At 39.2% G+C, this 16898-nt stretch overlaps 1 long non-coding RNA gene across 1 annotated transcript; it reads left to right on the top strand.

Annotated features, from left to right (window-relative positions):
- The first annotated feature begins 11224 nt into the window (after positions 1–11224).
- Positions 11225–15689, top strand: LOC113011192 (uncharacterized). The gene is made up of 4 exons (XR_003270483.1): positions 11225–11303; positions 11460–11549; positions 13559–13637; positions 14744–15689. It is a non-coding gene; the product is annotated as an uncharacterized LOC113011192 (long non-coding RNA).
- Positions 15690–16898: the final 1209 nt, after the last annotated feature.

Here is a 16898-nt window from a genome sequence, read left to right on the forward strand (position 1 = left end):
TCAACTTGGGTCGAAAGTGCAGACTTCAAACTATATACCAGTTTTTGAATTATGTCGATGGGCCACCTAAAACCAGAGTTATGATTAAAAAAATACACGCGATGTTGTTTTCTGAACAAAACAGTGGTGTTTACAGCGGGAAGAACGGTAAAAACTGCGTTTTCTACAGACAGTGCTAGCAAACACTGCACTTGCGAGTGAAAAAAGAAAAAGAAAATACACCCCTTCCCTATTGGTGTTAGAGTTTACCATGTCAGCCAATCAAAAAAAATGATATGGCAACATGTGACATTTGGTTGTTTAGGGAGAAGGGGAAGTTTTTAGGAGTGACACCCACGATGGAAAGTGGGCGAGCGAAAGACAGAGTGAGAGCGAGTTTTCATATGTGAGACATTAGTGACGTTTAGCATGTTTGGAGGCTGTAGTTAGTGTGTTGTGTAGTTATTGTTTTGTATTGTGTCAGTTAGACTGCTTAGAATTTCACATTTTCTCCAAATAAAGCCGTCAAAGGCGTGTAAACGCTGTTCCCACATGGAAAACTGGACTCATGCACCTCCTGCTGTCAGACCTGCAAGGGTTTAGGCCTGTGCTGTTCTCTCTGTTCTTATACTGAAACACAAACTACATTTTTTGGACTGCACAAATGATTTGTGTGCCTTCTTATTTGATGCAGAACACCTGCTTGTTCTGTAAATAGATTTAAATGGTTTATATAAAAAAAACGCCTGAGGCCTTGGCTGCATTTTTTAGGTAAATAGTACCATATAACTTTGTTGTTTGCAAAACTTGTGCATAATTTTAGAAATGTACAATTTCTATTTGCATTTTCAAGTTATGAAAATGATTCGTTAAACATGTTTATGGGTTTTACAGTAAGAAATAGAACTTTTTTCTACTCGGGTTTTGAATTTTTTGTCTGAATTTAGATCAACTGTGCTAATATAGTATACCAAAATGAAAAAATGACTCGAATTTCAGAATATTTGAGGTTGTGCTGAAATAAATGATACCAAACAAGGCAAGAAAAACCTATTTTAAAGGTGAAATATAGAGGTAAAATCAAAAAGTAGTCAAAAACAGCCAATTATACCCGGGACCCCAGCCCTTTAAAACCGGTCAGAGCGGGCACGCTCTGTTTTGCGTAACTATTTTTAAATCCTGGTAGCACTTCAACCACGTGAGCTAGCGCAATAATTTTTTTTGAATATGAAAGCGGAGGAGTTGTACTTACATCTTATGCCATCAGCTTGCCCTAGTTCACAGTTTCCTTCCACATATAGCTTGCAAAAATTGCATAAAAAGCGCTTGCAGTAACAAAAACATAATATTCCAGAAACAGGCTTTGCCGATCTGATCAGCTGTTCGTAACACTTCCCTACGTTGGACTAGACGTCAGCGTGAACTATCGCATGTCCGCCATTACCTGCCCGAAACCGGAAGTGACGGTCATTTTCACGGAAATGTAGGGTTTTTTAACTTCAGGGCCTCATGAGCTATACTGGTGTTTTTAAAAGTTATCTGTGACTTTATGACTTTCTGTATCATTTCTGGGATGCTTAGAACTCATATTGCACTGCTGGAAATAGTTTATTTTGATGCATATGCCGTTTTTTTTTGCAAATTTGCATTACAATATTTATTTTCATTTTTTTCTGCAGTATGTAAAATTGGTGTATTTCAAAAATAAAACTATGAAAGCACTCAAAATAAATTTCTTGTGGTGGGAAACTACTTTGTGCAACTTTTCTGTATTTACAGTTTTGAGGGATAAGCCTCTTAAATTTCTCTAACTAGAAATATATGTTAAAAAAACAAAAACGATTTTTAAATTTTTTTTGTAGTTTATTGCACTTTTTTGCAATTTAAGTAGTTAGTATGCACTTAATGCATACATACTATTAAAATTTGGGCTATAATGGTTGTATTGATGTATAGCAACTTGAAATGCCTCCCAAAAATGGCACTACAGCATGTAAAAATATAATATAAGCTCTGGCGGACTTGGTTCTATGGTAGGTCTTAAAGGGTTTAAATGACAGTGGTTTTACAGCATTTACAATTTACAGGTTATTAAAAAATTTACAGATTTAACTTTTTACAGATTTACAGTAAAAATGTGCAAATTGCAGTAAGAGATTATAATTATAGGAAGTGTGCATGAAGAAAAACCAGAGTGAGTGGTGGTTATCTGATGTGTGTGGGAGTCCAGTCCTATAGTGATGTGATGTGTGTGGGAGAGTCCAGTCCTACACCTGGTTCAGGGCCCGAATAGCCTGGGGAAAGAAGCTCCTCCTCATTCTCTCTATTTTGGCCTTAAGGGAGCGGAAGCGCTTCCCAGACCTCAACAGTGAGAAGAGTCCATTGTTGGGATGGAGAGGTCCATCATAATCTTCCTAGCTTTGGTCTTGCACCGCTTGGTGTAGATGGACAGCAGGTCAGGGAGCTCTGATTGAATGATGTGTTCGGCCGAGCGCACCACTCTTTGCACATCTCGTCTGTCCTGCTTGGTGCTGTTCCCAAACCAGGTACAGATGTTTCCCGTCAGGACGCTCTTGATAGTGCAGGAGTAAAAGTTGAGCACCCTCAGTGGCAGATGGAAGTCTCTAAGTCTTCTGAGGAAGAAGAGACGCTGACGGGCTCTCTTAACCAGGGTGTTGATGTGACAGGACCTTGACAGGTTCTGAGTGATCTGGACACCCAGGTATCGGAAACTGTCCACTCACTCCACTGGCGTGGCGCTGATGGTGAGGGCTTTGTAATTCCTCGCCTGCTTTGTAGTGAAGTCCACGATCAGCTCCTTAGTCTTACTGACGTTTAGGAGGAGTTATTCTCCTGGCACCAGGTCTCCAGGTTCCTAATCTCCTCCAGGTAGGCCGTCTCGATGTTGTCAGACATCAGGCCCACAACAACAGTGTCGTTAGCAAACTTGACAATGGAGGTGGTGTCTGATGTGGCTACACAGTCATAAGTGTACAGTGAGTACAGCAGGGGGATTAAAACACAGCCCTGAGGCACTCCAGTGCTGAGTGAGATGGAGGGGAGACTTGTTTTCCCACCCTCACTGATTGGGGTCTGTCTGTGAGGAAGTTGAGGATCCACTGACACAGTGATGAGCTGAGTCCTAGATCCGTCAACTTGGTGAAAAGCTTAGAGGGAATTATTGTGTTGAATGCTGAACTGTAGTCCACGAACAGCATCCTAACATAATTCCCTCTGCCAGTGTCCAGGTGACTCAGGGATGTGTGGAGCAGGTGAGATATGGCATCGTCTGTGGAACGATTAGTCCGGTAAGCAAACTGAAGTGAGTCGATGGTGGCAGGAAGTGAAGAAGTGATGTGATCTCTCATCAGTCTTTCAAAACACTTCATCACAATTGAAGTCAGTGCTACTGGACGGTAGTCATTGTGGCAAGCGGGCTGTTGTTTCTTTGGAACAGGAACAATAATGGACTGTTTGAAGCACGTGGGAACCACAGCTTGGGCCAGGGAGAGGTTGAAGATCTCCGTGAACACCGGTGCTAGCTGGTCAACGCAGGCTCTCAGGACCCAGCCAGGGATTGCATCTGGTCCTGCTGCCTTCCTGGTGTTCACCCTCCTGAAGGTGTTCCTCCCGGCATGCTCTGTGATGATGGAATGCATTGTCTTCACTGGTGCACTCCGAGCGCGCGCAGCCGTTTGTTGTTTTAATTGCTGCGGCTTCGAAGCGAGCATAAAACTGCAGCCTTGTATAGGTCCATATTACCAGAGACGAGCCCTTCATTGTAGGCAGCGCTGCGTGATCTCAGAGCGTTGCGGATGTTTTTATCCACTCACGGCTTCTGGTTGGGAAATGTTCGGATTATAGATCTTTCTCCTGTGTTGTCTGCTAGTTTCCCGATAAATCCCCCAACCGCTTCCGTAAACATGTTGATGTCATTAGAGCTACGCCGAAACATGTCCCAGTCTGCATCATCCAGTCCGTCCTGCAGCGCGGTCACTGATTGGTCCGTCCAGCGAGCGACCTTCCTCCTGATTGGTGGTTGCTGCTTTAGCCTTTGTTTGTAAGCAGGCGGCATGACCCGATTTTCCAAATGCCATCTTAGTGAAGTGTTTGTTGATGTGTGAGAGCCCCATGTAGCTCACATAAGGCAGTGTGTCGGAATAAGTCGGAATATAAACAGTGCAGGCAATGACCGCAGTGAATTCCCGAGAGAGATAGAAAGGGCGACATTTAACGATGTTATGTGTAACGTAAAGTGCTAAGTTTTGCATTTTTCTTTTAGCATTTTAGCAACTTTCACAAATATTTGCAATGGCAGGGAGGTGTCCTTTCCAGCTAAACAGAAGAGGAATATAAAAATAATGAAGGTCACAGTTTGAATCAGTCATATTTCATTCAATACAGTGTGTACTGACAGATCCAGGATTAGTCCAAATCATCAGCAGTTTGATCTACTTATGGATTGAAGTGTATTTGTGAAAATGTTGGACTGTTCCTTTATCAGTGTCTAATAGTTTGTGTATGAGTTTGTGTAATGTCTATGTGTGCATGCTGAAAGAGACTGTGCTGGTCTGACCCTCCTCCTCCTTTCAGGGTGGAGCCTGCTGGAGTCCGATGGTTGAGACCAGGTCTGAGGAAGTGTAAGTGTGTTTTTAATGGGATTCATGAAAAAAAAGCAGTACACATTCAACCATCTTCAAACTGTCACATCACTCATTTACATCTCTGATGTCAGGAGTCATCATCAAAGTGTCAATCAATGAACAGATGATGGATCAATAACTGCAGGTGGATTGTGTTTGTTCTCTCCATCAGATTCCTGTCAACTCACAATCGACACAAACACAGTGAACACAAACCTCCAACTGTCTGACAACAACAGGAAGGTGACACATGTGAAGCAGGTTCAGTCATATCCGGATCATCCAGACAGATTTGATCACTGGAGACAGCTGCTGTGTAAAAATGGTCTGACTGGTCGCTGTTATTGGGAGGTCGAGTGGAGAGGAGACGTTAATATATCAGTGAGTTACAGTAGCATCAAAAGGAAAGGAGGCAGTAATGACTGTATGTTTGGACAAAATGATAAATCCTGGAGGTTGTACTGCACTAATGATGGTCCTGTTTGTGTCTGCCACAATACCGAATTCGCGTCCACCCCCATCTCCTCCTCCTCCTCCTCTGTCTCTAACAGAGTAGCAGTGTATGTGGACTCTCCTGCTGGCACTTTGTCCTTTTACAGAGTCTCCTCTGACACTTTGATCCACCTCCACACCTTCAACACCACATTCACTGAAACTCTTTTTCCTGGTTTTTATATCCGTCCTGGTTCCTCGGTGTGTCTGCGCTGAGTTGAGTGTAAATAATGTCCTCCTGTTAAAGAAATACTCTGACTCCAGCCAAACAAAGAGAGAACAGCTGCTAAAACAGCTTTTACATTTCTCACAACAAAAGTTCCTTTATTAAACATTTTAAGATGCCTGCATTTCACTCACACTCTTATTTCAGTTCAGTTTATTTTTATTTCAAACATTTCAAACATGTGCCTTCACAATCATTACAAAATATCATTCCATTATTTGTTTGAAAAGGAGTTGGCAGAAGTATTTACTTATTTGTCCCTACCCCCTCAAGTTTTACCTCTCATTCATTTAATTATTGTTTTTTTAGTCTTAAATTAAACAAACAACATATGAAACAAAAGTAAAGCAAAGCAAAACAAAACATACATAAATCAAAAACAAGAAATTAGCAAGCCCCACCACAGTATAGTTTCTTTCACATGAAAAATACAGAAGGTGTATATTTGCAGATACAGAAGTTATGGAAAAACAAACAAACCAAAGCAAAAAAACCAAAAAAGAACCACAACACCATTACCAGCATCATTACCGTCCTGGGTTAACCCCGTTTTCTTCATTCTTATACTTATTTAAAATTTAGGTTTTATATTTTACTTTAAACTGTTTTATGTTTTTACTGTCTTTTATTTCTTCTGTTAGACTGTTCCATAATTTAACTCCTGCAATTGAGATAGACATCGTTCTTAAAGTTGTTCTAGCACTTTGTATTTTTAAATTCCATTTCCCTCTTAAGTTATACCCACCTTCTCTTTCTATGAAGAATTTACAGATTTCGTTGGGAAGCAGTTTATTTCTTACTTTATACATTATTTGCGCTGTTTTAAGCTTCACCAAGTCTTGGAATTTAATAGCTTGCATTTTGACAAAGAGTGCATTTGTATGGTCCCTGTACCCCACATTATTTATTAATCTAATGGCCCTTTTCTGTATTATAGTTATTGTTTGTGTGTTACTTTTGTATGTGTTTCCCCAGACCTCTACACAGTAGCTCATATATGGCAGTAGTAAAGCACAGTATAAAATGTGCAGAATTTTACAATATTTTATTTTTGTAATAAAATTGCAACATTTTCAATCATTTCTTTGCCATTGTCGTGGGTGTAGAGATGAAAATGAATTTAATTCATCTTGGAATAAGACTGTAACATAAGAAAATGTTAGTTTTTTGAATGCCTTTCCAGATGGACTGTACTTCTTTTTCCAAATTTTGCAGTATTTTCCAAATACTGCAAAATTACAAAACTGCATTCCCATTAAACAAAGTACATGTGCCACACCCTTCTCTGAGCTGTAACATAACACGGCACTGGAAAAAATACACTGCCGGATCACTAATGCAACACCACAATTGAGACAATGTTCACCAGTAAAATTACAGTAGTAAAATTATTACAACGTGTCATAGCAGTCATGGGGCAATCGTGGCTCAAGAGTTGGGCGTTCGCCTTGTAATCGGAAGGTTGCTGGTTCGAGCCCCAGCTTGGACAGTCTCGGTCGTTGTGTCCTTGGGTGAGACACTTCACACATTGCCTACTGGTGGTGGTCAGAGGGCCTTGTGGCGCCAGTGTCCGGCAGCCTCGCCTCTGTCAGTGCGCCCCAGGGTGGCTTGCCATCACCAGTGTGTGAATGGGTGGATGACTGGATATGTAAAGCGCTTTGGGGTCCTTAGGGACTAGTAAAGCGCTATACAAATACAGGCCATTTACCATTTATACTGTTTGTTTTCATTGAAAAATAATCGATATAAAATATTTTATATTACTTTACCTGTACTAGAGCAAGATGTGCGCCTATGTAATGGGCTACTTGCAGGAAATAATCGCAGGAATAGTTTGTGGCATAGATGGTTCATCTCCTGAGTAAAAAGATAACGGCAATACAAGTAACAGCGTTACTATTTTCAGTAATATATATCTATATAATATATATATCTATATATATTATATAGATATATATAAAATATTTGGACAAAAAGGTGACGTTTTATTTTATCAGCTACCAGTAGCTGAGTAACCTCAGTCAGGAAGTACAGCTGAACATATAACCATGTCCACAGTCTTTTTTCACTGCTTATTCTCAACACGTTTAAATGAAGATACTCTTTATAAACAGTTAAATAAAATACAGGCATTTCATTAGGAGCCAGTATGATGTGATAATAATAATAACTGCATCATTCATGATCTGCTTGTATCCATGTTAGTGTTTAAAGTCCAACATCTCCCTCTAGTGGCCATATATAAACCACGTGTGAGGATGGTGTGAATGTAAAATGTGAATCATAGTGTTCCAGTCAGTCATCAGTGTGTCTCTGCACAGCTGTAATTAAAATGTGTTCAGAGGGCCTCAGTGTCTGAATGGTTCCAGTTCAGCTCCATAACAGCAGCGTCCCTGGTTTGATTCCTGTGTTTCAGCTCGTATCTGCCTCTCTCACTGAGGGGGACGTAACTACATGGACATGGATTTGTTCATCAACCAAACTACAGATCACAGAGAACAGAGGATAATTTTTCCATGCTTCTTTTCATATATGTGAACTAACAAATGTTTTAATTCTGAAAAATGAAGAATTAAGAAAAAAAAAAACACTGTTGTGTGCGCATAGTTATTGTGTTTAAATTTTAAATTAAAAAATTTAATTTAAAATTAAAATTATTTGTAGTCTCCCACCACTATATTTGAACCAATAGAAAGCTGGTGCTCAGAGGAAGAGGGCGGGCTCTACTTGGTGTCAGTGACAGAAGTGAAAAAAAGCTCAAATGAGTGAGAAGGACGATGAAGGAAACATCTGTGCTGTGTCTGCTCTGTAAGTAGAATCTCTGTGTTTGTTTGAATTCTTGTACTTTGACTGTCTGCTCTCCTGATAACTGATGATGGAGGAGAAAACATGAAAAACAAATCAGGCTGAATTCAAGTTCAAACACCACGAGGACCAACTGCAGGTCTGAACTGACTCTTTATCTTTGCTCAGGAGTCGAGGAAACACAACAGGCAGTGAAAAGATCAAATCATTCACTCATTATATCAACACAACTTTGAAGTGACTTTAGTGGGTTATTTAAAGTATACAGTAGAGTCAGCACACTTTTTTCAGATTAAAAAACAGAAAAGAAAAAAAGAAAAACTTTAAATTCAGTAGCAGTCAGAGAAAAAGTGGAAGATGTCCAGTGTTGGGAAGGTTACTTTTAAAATGTATTCCACAACAGAATACATGCCCCAAAATGTATTTTGTAACATAGTTACGTCACTCAATGAGAGTAACAGATTCTGAATACTTTGGATTACTTAATATATTACCATGCTATTTACAACCACATGAATGTACTATTGCTGTGTGATTTATTACTGTTCCTAAAGGTTAGTCACCATACCAATATCTTAATATAAATGAGTAACAGTAGGGTGGACATTAGGTAAGGCTGCACTTTTAGCAGCGATCTCGTATAGAAAACTATTCCACGCATATATAAAACAGGTCTGCGGCTCCGAACCGTAGTAAAGGCATCTCTGGCTGATACGTCGGGTTCCATATTGGACTCAAAACTAGCTTTACTTTGTTGTCTGGGTCAACTTTGCTAGCTAGAGACAGAGAGAGGCGTTGAAAGGGAAGGTTCCAGTTTTGGGAAGGTTACTTTTAAAATGTATTCCGTTACAGAATACAGAATACATGCCCCAAAATGTATTCTGTAACATATTCCGTTACGTTACTCAATGACAGTAATGTATTTTGAATACTTTGGATTACTTAATATATTATCGTGCTTTTTACAACAACGTGAATGTACTATTGCTGTGTGATTTATTACTATTACTGAAGGTCCGCGACTCCGAGCTGTAGTAAAGGGACCTCTGACTAATACGGCGGGGTCCCTGTCGGCTCGTAGCCGAAAAATAGCTTTACTTTGTTGTCTGGGTCAACTTTTCTTGCGAGAGACAGAGAGAGGCGTTGAAAGGCTGCTCCAACGGAACTTATTGTTTTTGGAGGAAAACACGAACACGGTGTACAGTCGAGTCTTAATAGCTTACTTACAACTGGGCTCGTCAGGCACTCTTCTTGGCTGCAGTGGTTATTATTATATTTACATGCTTCCAGCTCCTGTTTCTGCTCGATGACAACTCGTACTTTTCCACTCTCCTTTTTCTCCCTCCCTCGCTCACAGACACATAACGGGTACAGCAGTCCATTCTCACTGCAGCACGGACTACACTGTTTATGAGGCTACATTCTTTAGGGCGATGCCTGTAACACTCTGCCTATTGGCTTTATATTAAACATTTTTTTTAATAATAATTTAAAAAAATATTTCTTCACGTCATTATGCAGCTGCAAGCAGAGGTGACATGGGCCGTGAGATTGAGACACAGACATTAGAGCCTCTTAATGCGAGTTTTGTTCAGGTTCTACCGGCATGGAATTACCAGAAATAGAGAGGGCATAGCCTAACATAAGAAACAGGAAAAGGCCGCTGTGTAATCCATTTATTTCAACAAAGTAACTGTATTCTGAATACCACCTTTTTAAACGGTAACGGAACAAATACGTAACTGTGGTACATGTATAGTGTTACTCCCCAACACTGAAGATGTTTATCAAAATAATGATCTGTAAATCATATTTAACAGTACAGGTTTCACAGAGGTGCAGTGACTAGTGCCTGTGTAGGTTTACTTCAAAGTCCAAAGACATGTTTGGTTAACTCGGATAGTGAATGTTAGTCTGTGATGGACTAATGATCTGTACTCACCTTATAACAGCTGGAATAAATTGCAGCTTTTCCTCAACTGTAATTTGAATAACTGGTTAAAAAAATGGATGGATTGATGAAATATTCTACCAGATGGTTTTTAGATTTAATCACTTTATGTTCAGTCTTTTTTGAGAAAGAGATGAGTTTGTGTGTCATTTCTCTTTAGTTCTGATCTCACTGCTGAGCTGCACAACAAACCAAGGTCAGTAACCTTCTTCTGTCACAGTTTAAACCTGAGAAATGCTCAATGATATGACCTGATTGGGTTCATGTTTCAGAATTTAAAGTCCAACAGATCATAATTCTTTCATTTTAACCCTCACAGCTCGTCTGACTGTGAGTCCCAGCAGCTCTCAGTTCTTTAGAGGAGACTTTTTGTCTCTGAGCTGTGAGGAGGACGACAGCTCTGCTGGATGGACTCTGAGGAGAAATGCAACCAACCTGCAGAGGACCCAGTGTGGAGCAGAATGGGGAAAACCGACAAATTCAGCTAATTCTTCTTGTAGTATCAGCTACATTCTCACATCTGACAGTGGAGTTTACTGGTGTGAGTCCAGAGAGGGTCCCATCAGTAACATGGTTAACCTGACAGTCACTGGTAAGCTGAGTGTGTGGAGTTAGTGTTGATGAAGCTGTGTGTAAATGGATGAAATGCTGTAGTTTGTCTCTGTGTTGAGGTGGATCAGTGATCCTGCAGAGTCCTGTCCTCCCTGTGATGGAGGGAGATGACGTCACTCTGCTCTGTAAAACAAAGACCACTCCCTCCAACCTCCCAGCTGCTTTCTATAAAGATGGCTCCCTCATCAGGAAGCAGCCTACAGGTCACATGACCATCCAGCATGTTTCCAGGTCTGATGAAGGCCTCTACAAGTGTGACATCAGCGGTCATGGAGAGTCTCCATCCAGCTGGATCACTGTCACAGGTGACACACTCACCTGTCTGTGTTTCTGCAGCTTTCAACATTCACAATGTGACGACAACTTAATGACTGTGTTTGCTTTATTTTAGACGAACACACCACCACACCTCCACCTACATCCACACCTCCACCTACATCCACCTCTCCTCAGGCTTTCACCTCCATCACTCTTCCTCCACCACTCTCTCTTCCTGTTCTCTCTGTGTTGTCATGTGTTGGACCAGTGTGTGTTGTGGTTCTACTGGTGTTACTGGTTCTGCTGGTGAGACGATGTGTTCACAGGAAACCTGAAGGTGAGACTCAGACTTCCTTATCTTTTATGTCTGTGTTTGTTTAGTAGAATAAAGTTCACATTCAAGTTTGAGAGTATTTGTGTTTAGACGAAGATCATTCCATCTGTGTTTAGATATTGCATTTACATTGTCATTCATTTTGCATCACTTGATCAGATCAAGAAGAAGATGACATCATCACTCACGTCACGTACAACACTGTCAAGATATCAAATAATTCGCAACAGTCAATCAGGCGAAGCAAAGGTAGTGTTGTGTTGTTGTTTTTTCATGGCAGGTTTTATGGTGAGGCTCATTCCAGTTTCAGCTCCAAGTTATCATAGCAAACATGTTTTTTCAGTGTTCTTGATTTTTCTTGGATTACTGTGTTCATGAAGTGAACTAAACTCACATTTGGAGACTCACATGAACATAAGAGGAACTCCAGCTGTTGGTACTTCATTTTTTTGTATTTTAAAGTTTGTGCTTGGCATAATGCTCAGACTTTAGAGGACCTTGTGGTGACTGTTAAATTGGTGCTGTAGGAAATTGATTGAACTGAAGCTGTTTAACAGAATTTCACACATGAAGGAGATGCATTACTAAGATGGATGCTGAGTTTCTTTGTGAATGTGTGAATTGTTAATTTCTTTGTGAATTAATTTGGGATCAATCTGGGAGTGAGATCATAACAAAATAGTCTGTGAAGGTTCTCAGTCATCCAGGTCATCGTGCAAAGAAAAGCGTCTGGAGTTCTTTAAGTTGCTTGAAGGCGTTTCACCTCTCATCCAAGAAGCTTCTTCAGTTCTAAGGTCAAATGGTGGAGAGTCCCAGGTTTAAACCCAGTGGGAGTTTCCCCCCAAAGAGGGACAAGATTATGTGACAGTGACATTATGAGCAGAGTTGGGAGTACAAAAGCGTTTTCTCTGACCTTTTCCCTTTGATTTTATTTATACAGTGTCAAATCGCAGCAAAAGTTGCCTCAAGCTGCTGTGTAGTATAAAGATAGAATCAGATTTAGGTTTCTGAAGACTATTGCTGATTTTGATGTATTTTAGACATGATCAGAAGGGTAAAGCTGTAGGTTGTAGAAAAGTAAGATAAAACATCTTGCTGAATTGATAAGATGTGCCTTCAGCAACCTGAATAAGCAGAAGAGACTGGAGCTCAGTCAGATGTATCCATCTGTGTTTTTAACTGTACTTACTGAGTGTTGTTCACTGTGAGCTGGACTGTGTGTTTGTGGTCTGTGGTTAACTGAAGCTAACAGCTCTGCAGTCGTCCAGCATCCTGTTTCTGATAGAAAGAAAACACTTCAGCTGTCTCAAACTCAGCCTAAGAGCTTTGAAAAGATGAAGGTCAGTGAAAATGTCCTCATAATCCAAACCATGTCTTTAATGCACATTGGGACACCAATTTCTCAAATACAAATCAAATATTGCCACTTTCCATAAATGTCACCCTGTTTTAAAGCTGTTGCTTTCTATTAGAGGAAAATGCATGTAGAAATAATTTCTATGTGAAAATGATGTCTGCAAACAGACCTAAATCTATTTGTTCTCATAGTGTTTACTGTAGCATGAGATGGAACCTGTAACCCATTCAGGTCTTACTGCCCGTCCAGCTCTTGCAGGGTGCGATTATCGATACACTGTCGTCACATTCAGATTCTCTGTTTGTTCCAGCACAGTGTCAAGAGTCTGAAGGTGATAGTATGAAACCTGTTGTCACTTCTATTTGCACAAAAACAGCATAAATAGATTCAGTGGTTTCAGTTACCTCCCTGGATGGTATCAGCTGGATTTAAAGAACAAATTTACAGTTAACATGAGACGTTTAAAGAGAAAGACTGAACAGACCAAAGGTTCTGAACTGTGTTTTCAGCCTCTTAACCTGTTCTTCAGAACAATTCATTATTTTTAAAGTTCTTCATGTAAAACCACTGCACCTACTTCCTGCTGTTTAATGTTAGTCTGATGAAACTTCTATAAAAGTATTCATGAGGTGAGAGTGTTCGTTGGCACTGAAACAAAATGGCAGCTTTGCGGTCGTCGACTTTTTTTTTCTCAGAAATAGCCCGCAGTTCTATGCAGTCAACAGTAGGCGTTTAGAGGAGGAAACTGAAAAGCTGCTTCGGTTTATCAAGATTATCTCTTAATGCCTTCGTAACAATGCAGATATGAAGATTAAAATAAAATGTCTTGCTATAAATGTAGTGCAATAATAATCTTGCAGTTGTTGTACATGCAGTAATTTAAATGTATTTGATTATGCAGAGACAGATTTGGCTGACTCAGCAGTGAGACCTGAAGACATCAGTTATGGACAAACAATCATCAGAACAAGAAGGCCCAGGTACAGCTGATCTTTATCTTTGACTTTGGACAGAAACAAGCTAACTGCTCTCTTTGTTTCCAGCCATTATGCTAAACTAAGCTAACAAAACCACACCAATACTCAAGCTCAGGGCTCAGACTTATCAAACCTCTCATCTCTCTGTCAGAAGTAAACCACTTCCTCTAAGTTTGACCTGTTCCTGAGCAAGATATGCAGCAGAATGTAAACCTGATTAAAGATTCTCGTAACAACACCAATATTAACTTTTAGTCTTGTACATGCAGAGCTGGATATGGGGTGTGTTTGTGTGTAGTCTGTGAACACAGGAATCAGTAGCATATGTTAGTTAAGCACTGTTGATTCTTCCAGATGTCTTGATACAGAAATGTATGTTTACTTTACATAATACTTATTAAACAAACAGAATAAACAGAACTGAGAAATGTGAAACAATTAAGAACACATTCAAACAGATTCATCAGGTAACACAAGGCCATTGATAAGACTGCTTAGACTAGCATATGGAAGCTACTCACAACATGGAGTGCAAAGATGCAGTTAGCGTCCATAGAAACTTCCCTCAACAAAAATTAACACGTCTTGCAATAAACTGAAACCACAAATGTCCTGACAGGTAATAAACCTACTACTGAAGGTTATTTCGTAAATGCACAGAAGGAAACGTCCAGTGCATGGTAAGCCAAACTGGCTCCTGTGCTGCTTTAGCTTGAAGGGCAACCAATCATGTGACTGTAATTAACTTCTTCACCAAAAGGTGTCACTGTTATGCCAACAAGTAATTTTAGGTCCTATCAAATTTAATTTCAGGGGTAATTCACCTAATAATATGTTTATGATGCCGTTTTCTCTTATTAAAATGTTTTTTGTTTCTTTATGATGTTAGAAAGAGAGGAGATCCTTTAATACGGTAATCTAAGGCATAGAAGTCTCTCCCAAATGCTGTTCAAACCTGCTGTTAGTGAGGGGCAGCCAGTCAGAAGAAATAAGTGCTAAAGCACAGGAACTAAAACCATTTGTTTCAGACAGAGGATGAACCATGGTGCTATACCAAGGCCCATCATGAAAAATGGAATGATTGTTTTAATCTGTGTGTTTGTGTTCAGACTTTAAACCAGATCCTGACATCATCTGCTCTTCAGTCCACCAGTCCAACCAGTGACATCCAGTTGCTGTTCTCCACTTGATGCCCCCAACACTTCAGACCAGAGTACAACATGACCAGATTTTAATATTTCTTTCTTACTAAATAAGAAAAAATATTTTCCTTCTTTATCTTAAAATTTAAAAGTGCATTTCCTTGTAAAATCAAATGTAGAATAAATATGTATGTTTTTAATGTCTGCAGTGACATTGAAATTGTTTTACTGTTTGACCCTGCTGTTGTTACTGTAGCAGGGATTTAATTTCTAAATAAGCTTTTGTCATCATGTGTGTTTGTCACGTGGTTCTGTGGTTTTCCCCAAGCTGTTGGGGAGAAAATTTCAGTAGTTATGTATTTGTTGTGTTCATTGATAAACTCCTCACATCAGTACTAAAAGCAAATAAAAATCATCAAAATGAGGGAATATTAATCAGTGTAAACAGGACAGAAAAACATAGAAGATGCCCGTATATTTGAGACTAAAAAGTTTTTTGTTTTTTTTTAATTTTTTTGTTATTTTTAAACTAATGTTATTTTAAAGTAATCATGGTGGTGAATAAACCTGATGCTGACAATAGAAAATCAATAGAAAATTTGTTCCTTAAGCTGGGAAACAAATTAAATCACACTCAGAGTTAAAAAACAAAGAGCTAAAGTGTTTTAGTATCTGATAAACTACAAACTCATGAACATGTAACCTCCTGGACCTCAGAGCTGCTCTAGTTAAACTTCTCCATGAATCTTGAAATGAGCAGGAGTGTAATTTGAAGGTTGCTGTCATCTTCTGGTGAAACCTGGTGTTACAGCAGAGCGGCCGCTTTATTAATGTCAGTTTAAGCATGAAAACCATTTTTTAAAATCTGTTAAACAAGTGAAGAAAATTCATGGAAATTTAATGGAAATAAAAATAAATAAATAAAATAAAATACGAGAGCGCTGTAAACACAATAATGACGAAGACTGATATTGAGAGTGACCTTAGACTTTATACTGAATACAAACAGAAATGCTCTTTGGTTTAATTTAACAGGCAAATCTCACGTAAAGAAGCCAAAACAAGAAAACTGACAAATATCAGAGTCCAGCAGTAACTGCTCCAGGATGTATTTTAGATTTAGTTGTGTGAATGTGACACAACTCCACACAAGTCCACAAAAAAGAGCAAAAACTCTGCTGTGGAGTAAATAAGAATATTATTTACTTAAGTTAAATTTGGCTCACTTTGACCCTTCACTTTTTGTCATTTGAAATTTGAAATAGTCGTATTGACCTACTGAGCAGCATCAAAGCACAACACATCCAGGTTTAACACCCCAGAACCAGCTCAGTCATCAGTGCAGTATATTTTAAAACATTTGTCCTTTTTATTTGAGCAGATTAGTCAGATGGTCTTAGATTTTACTCATGAGCTTGTTTTAAAGTACAAAAGCATTTCTGCAACGGACAATTGGGCATGAGGGTCATGAACTTCAAATCATATGCATCTGTGTTAAGTTTAGTTAGTTACTCTCTTTCATGAAGATACACAGTCAGGTTGATTATCAGCTTTTGCTGGTCAAACTTGTCTTCTACAGGTACGACCTCGTACATCTGATATCTGATGTAAAGCGGGTTTTGTGACTATTTTTCTATCATATATCAAGAAATGTTTGCCCAACATTTTTATAATGTCTAAAGATCAGGCGAGGACAACACTGGATGACTGTTTTAAGCCAGTTTCCTTCTGTGTAATTTGTGGTTTGTTGTGTTTGTTCTGGAACCGGATCAGCAGCATTTTATTGAGAGCACCAAAAAAAATGATTATATAAAATTGATGACAACACCCTTTTATGCTTCCTGTGTTTCTTATTTATTCAAGTTCTGTTCACTTAATCTGTTGTTTTACTGTTATTATGTATATATTAATTTATGTTACTTAGTTTCTACAGCTAAAATGCTGTAGAAACTAAGTAACATAACATAAGTAACATAAATTTAAATCCCATTTTGATTTAAATGCTAAACACAATAAAACTGTTGAAATCACACAAACCGTTGCTGTTACTTTACTATTTAAGAAATGACAGAACATGTCAGTTCACATCCGGAGTTCATGAGAAACAAAGTCACCCCAAAGC

This window comes from Astatotilapia calliptera, chromosome 3 (genome assembly GCF_900246225.1).
Source record: "Astatotilapia calliptera chromosome 3, fAstCal1.2, whole genome shotgun sequence".
Taxonomy (NCBI): domain Eukaryota; kingdom Metazoa; phylum Chordata; class Actinopteri; order Cichliformes; family Cichlidae; genus Astatotilapia; species Astatotilapia calliptera.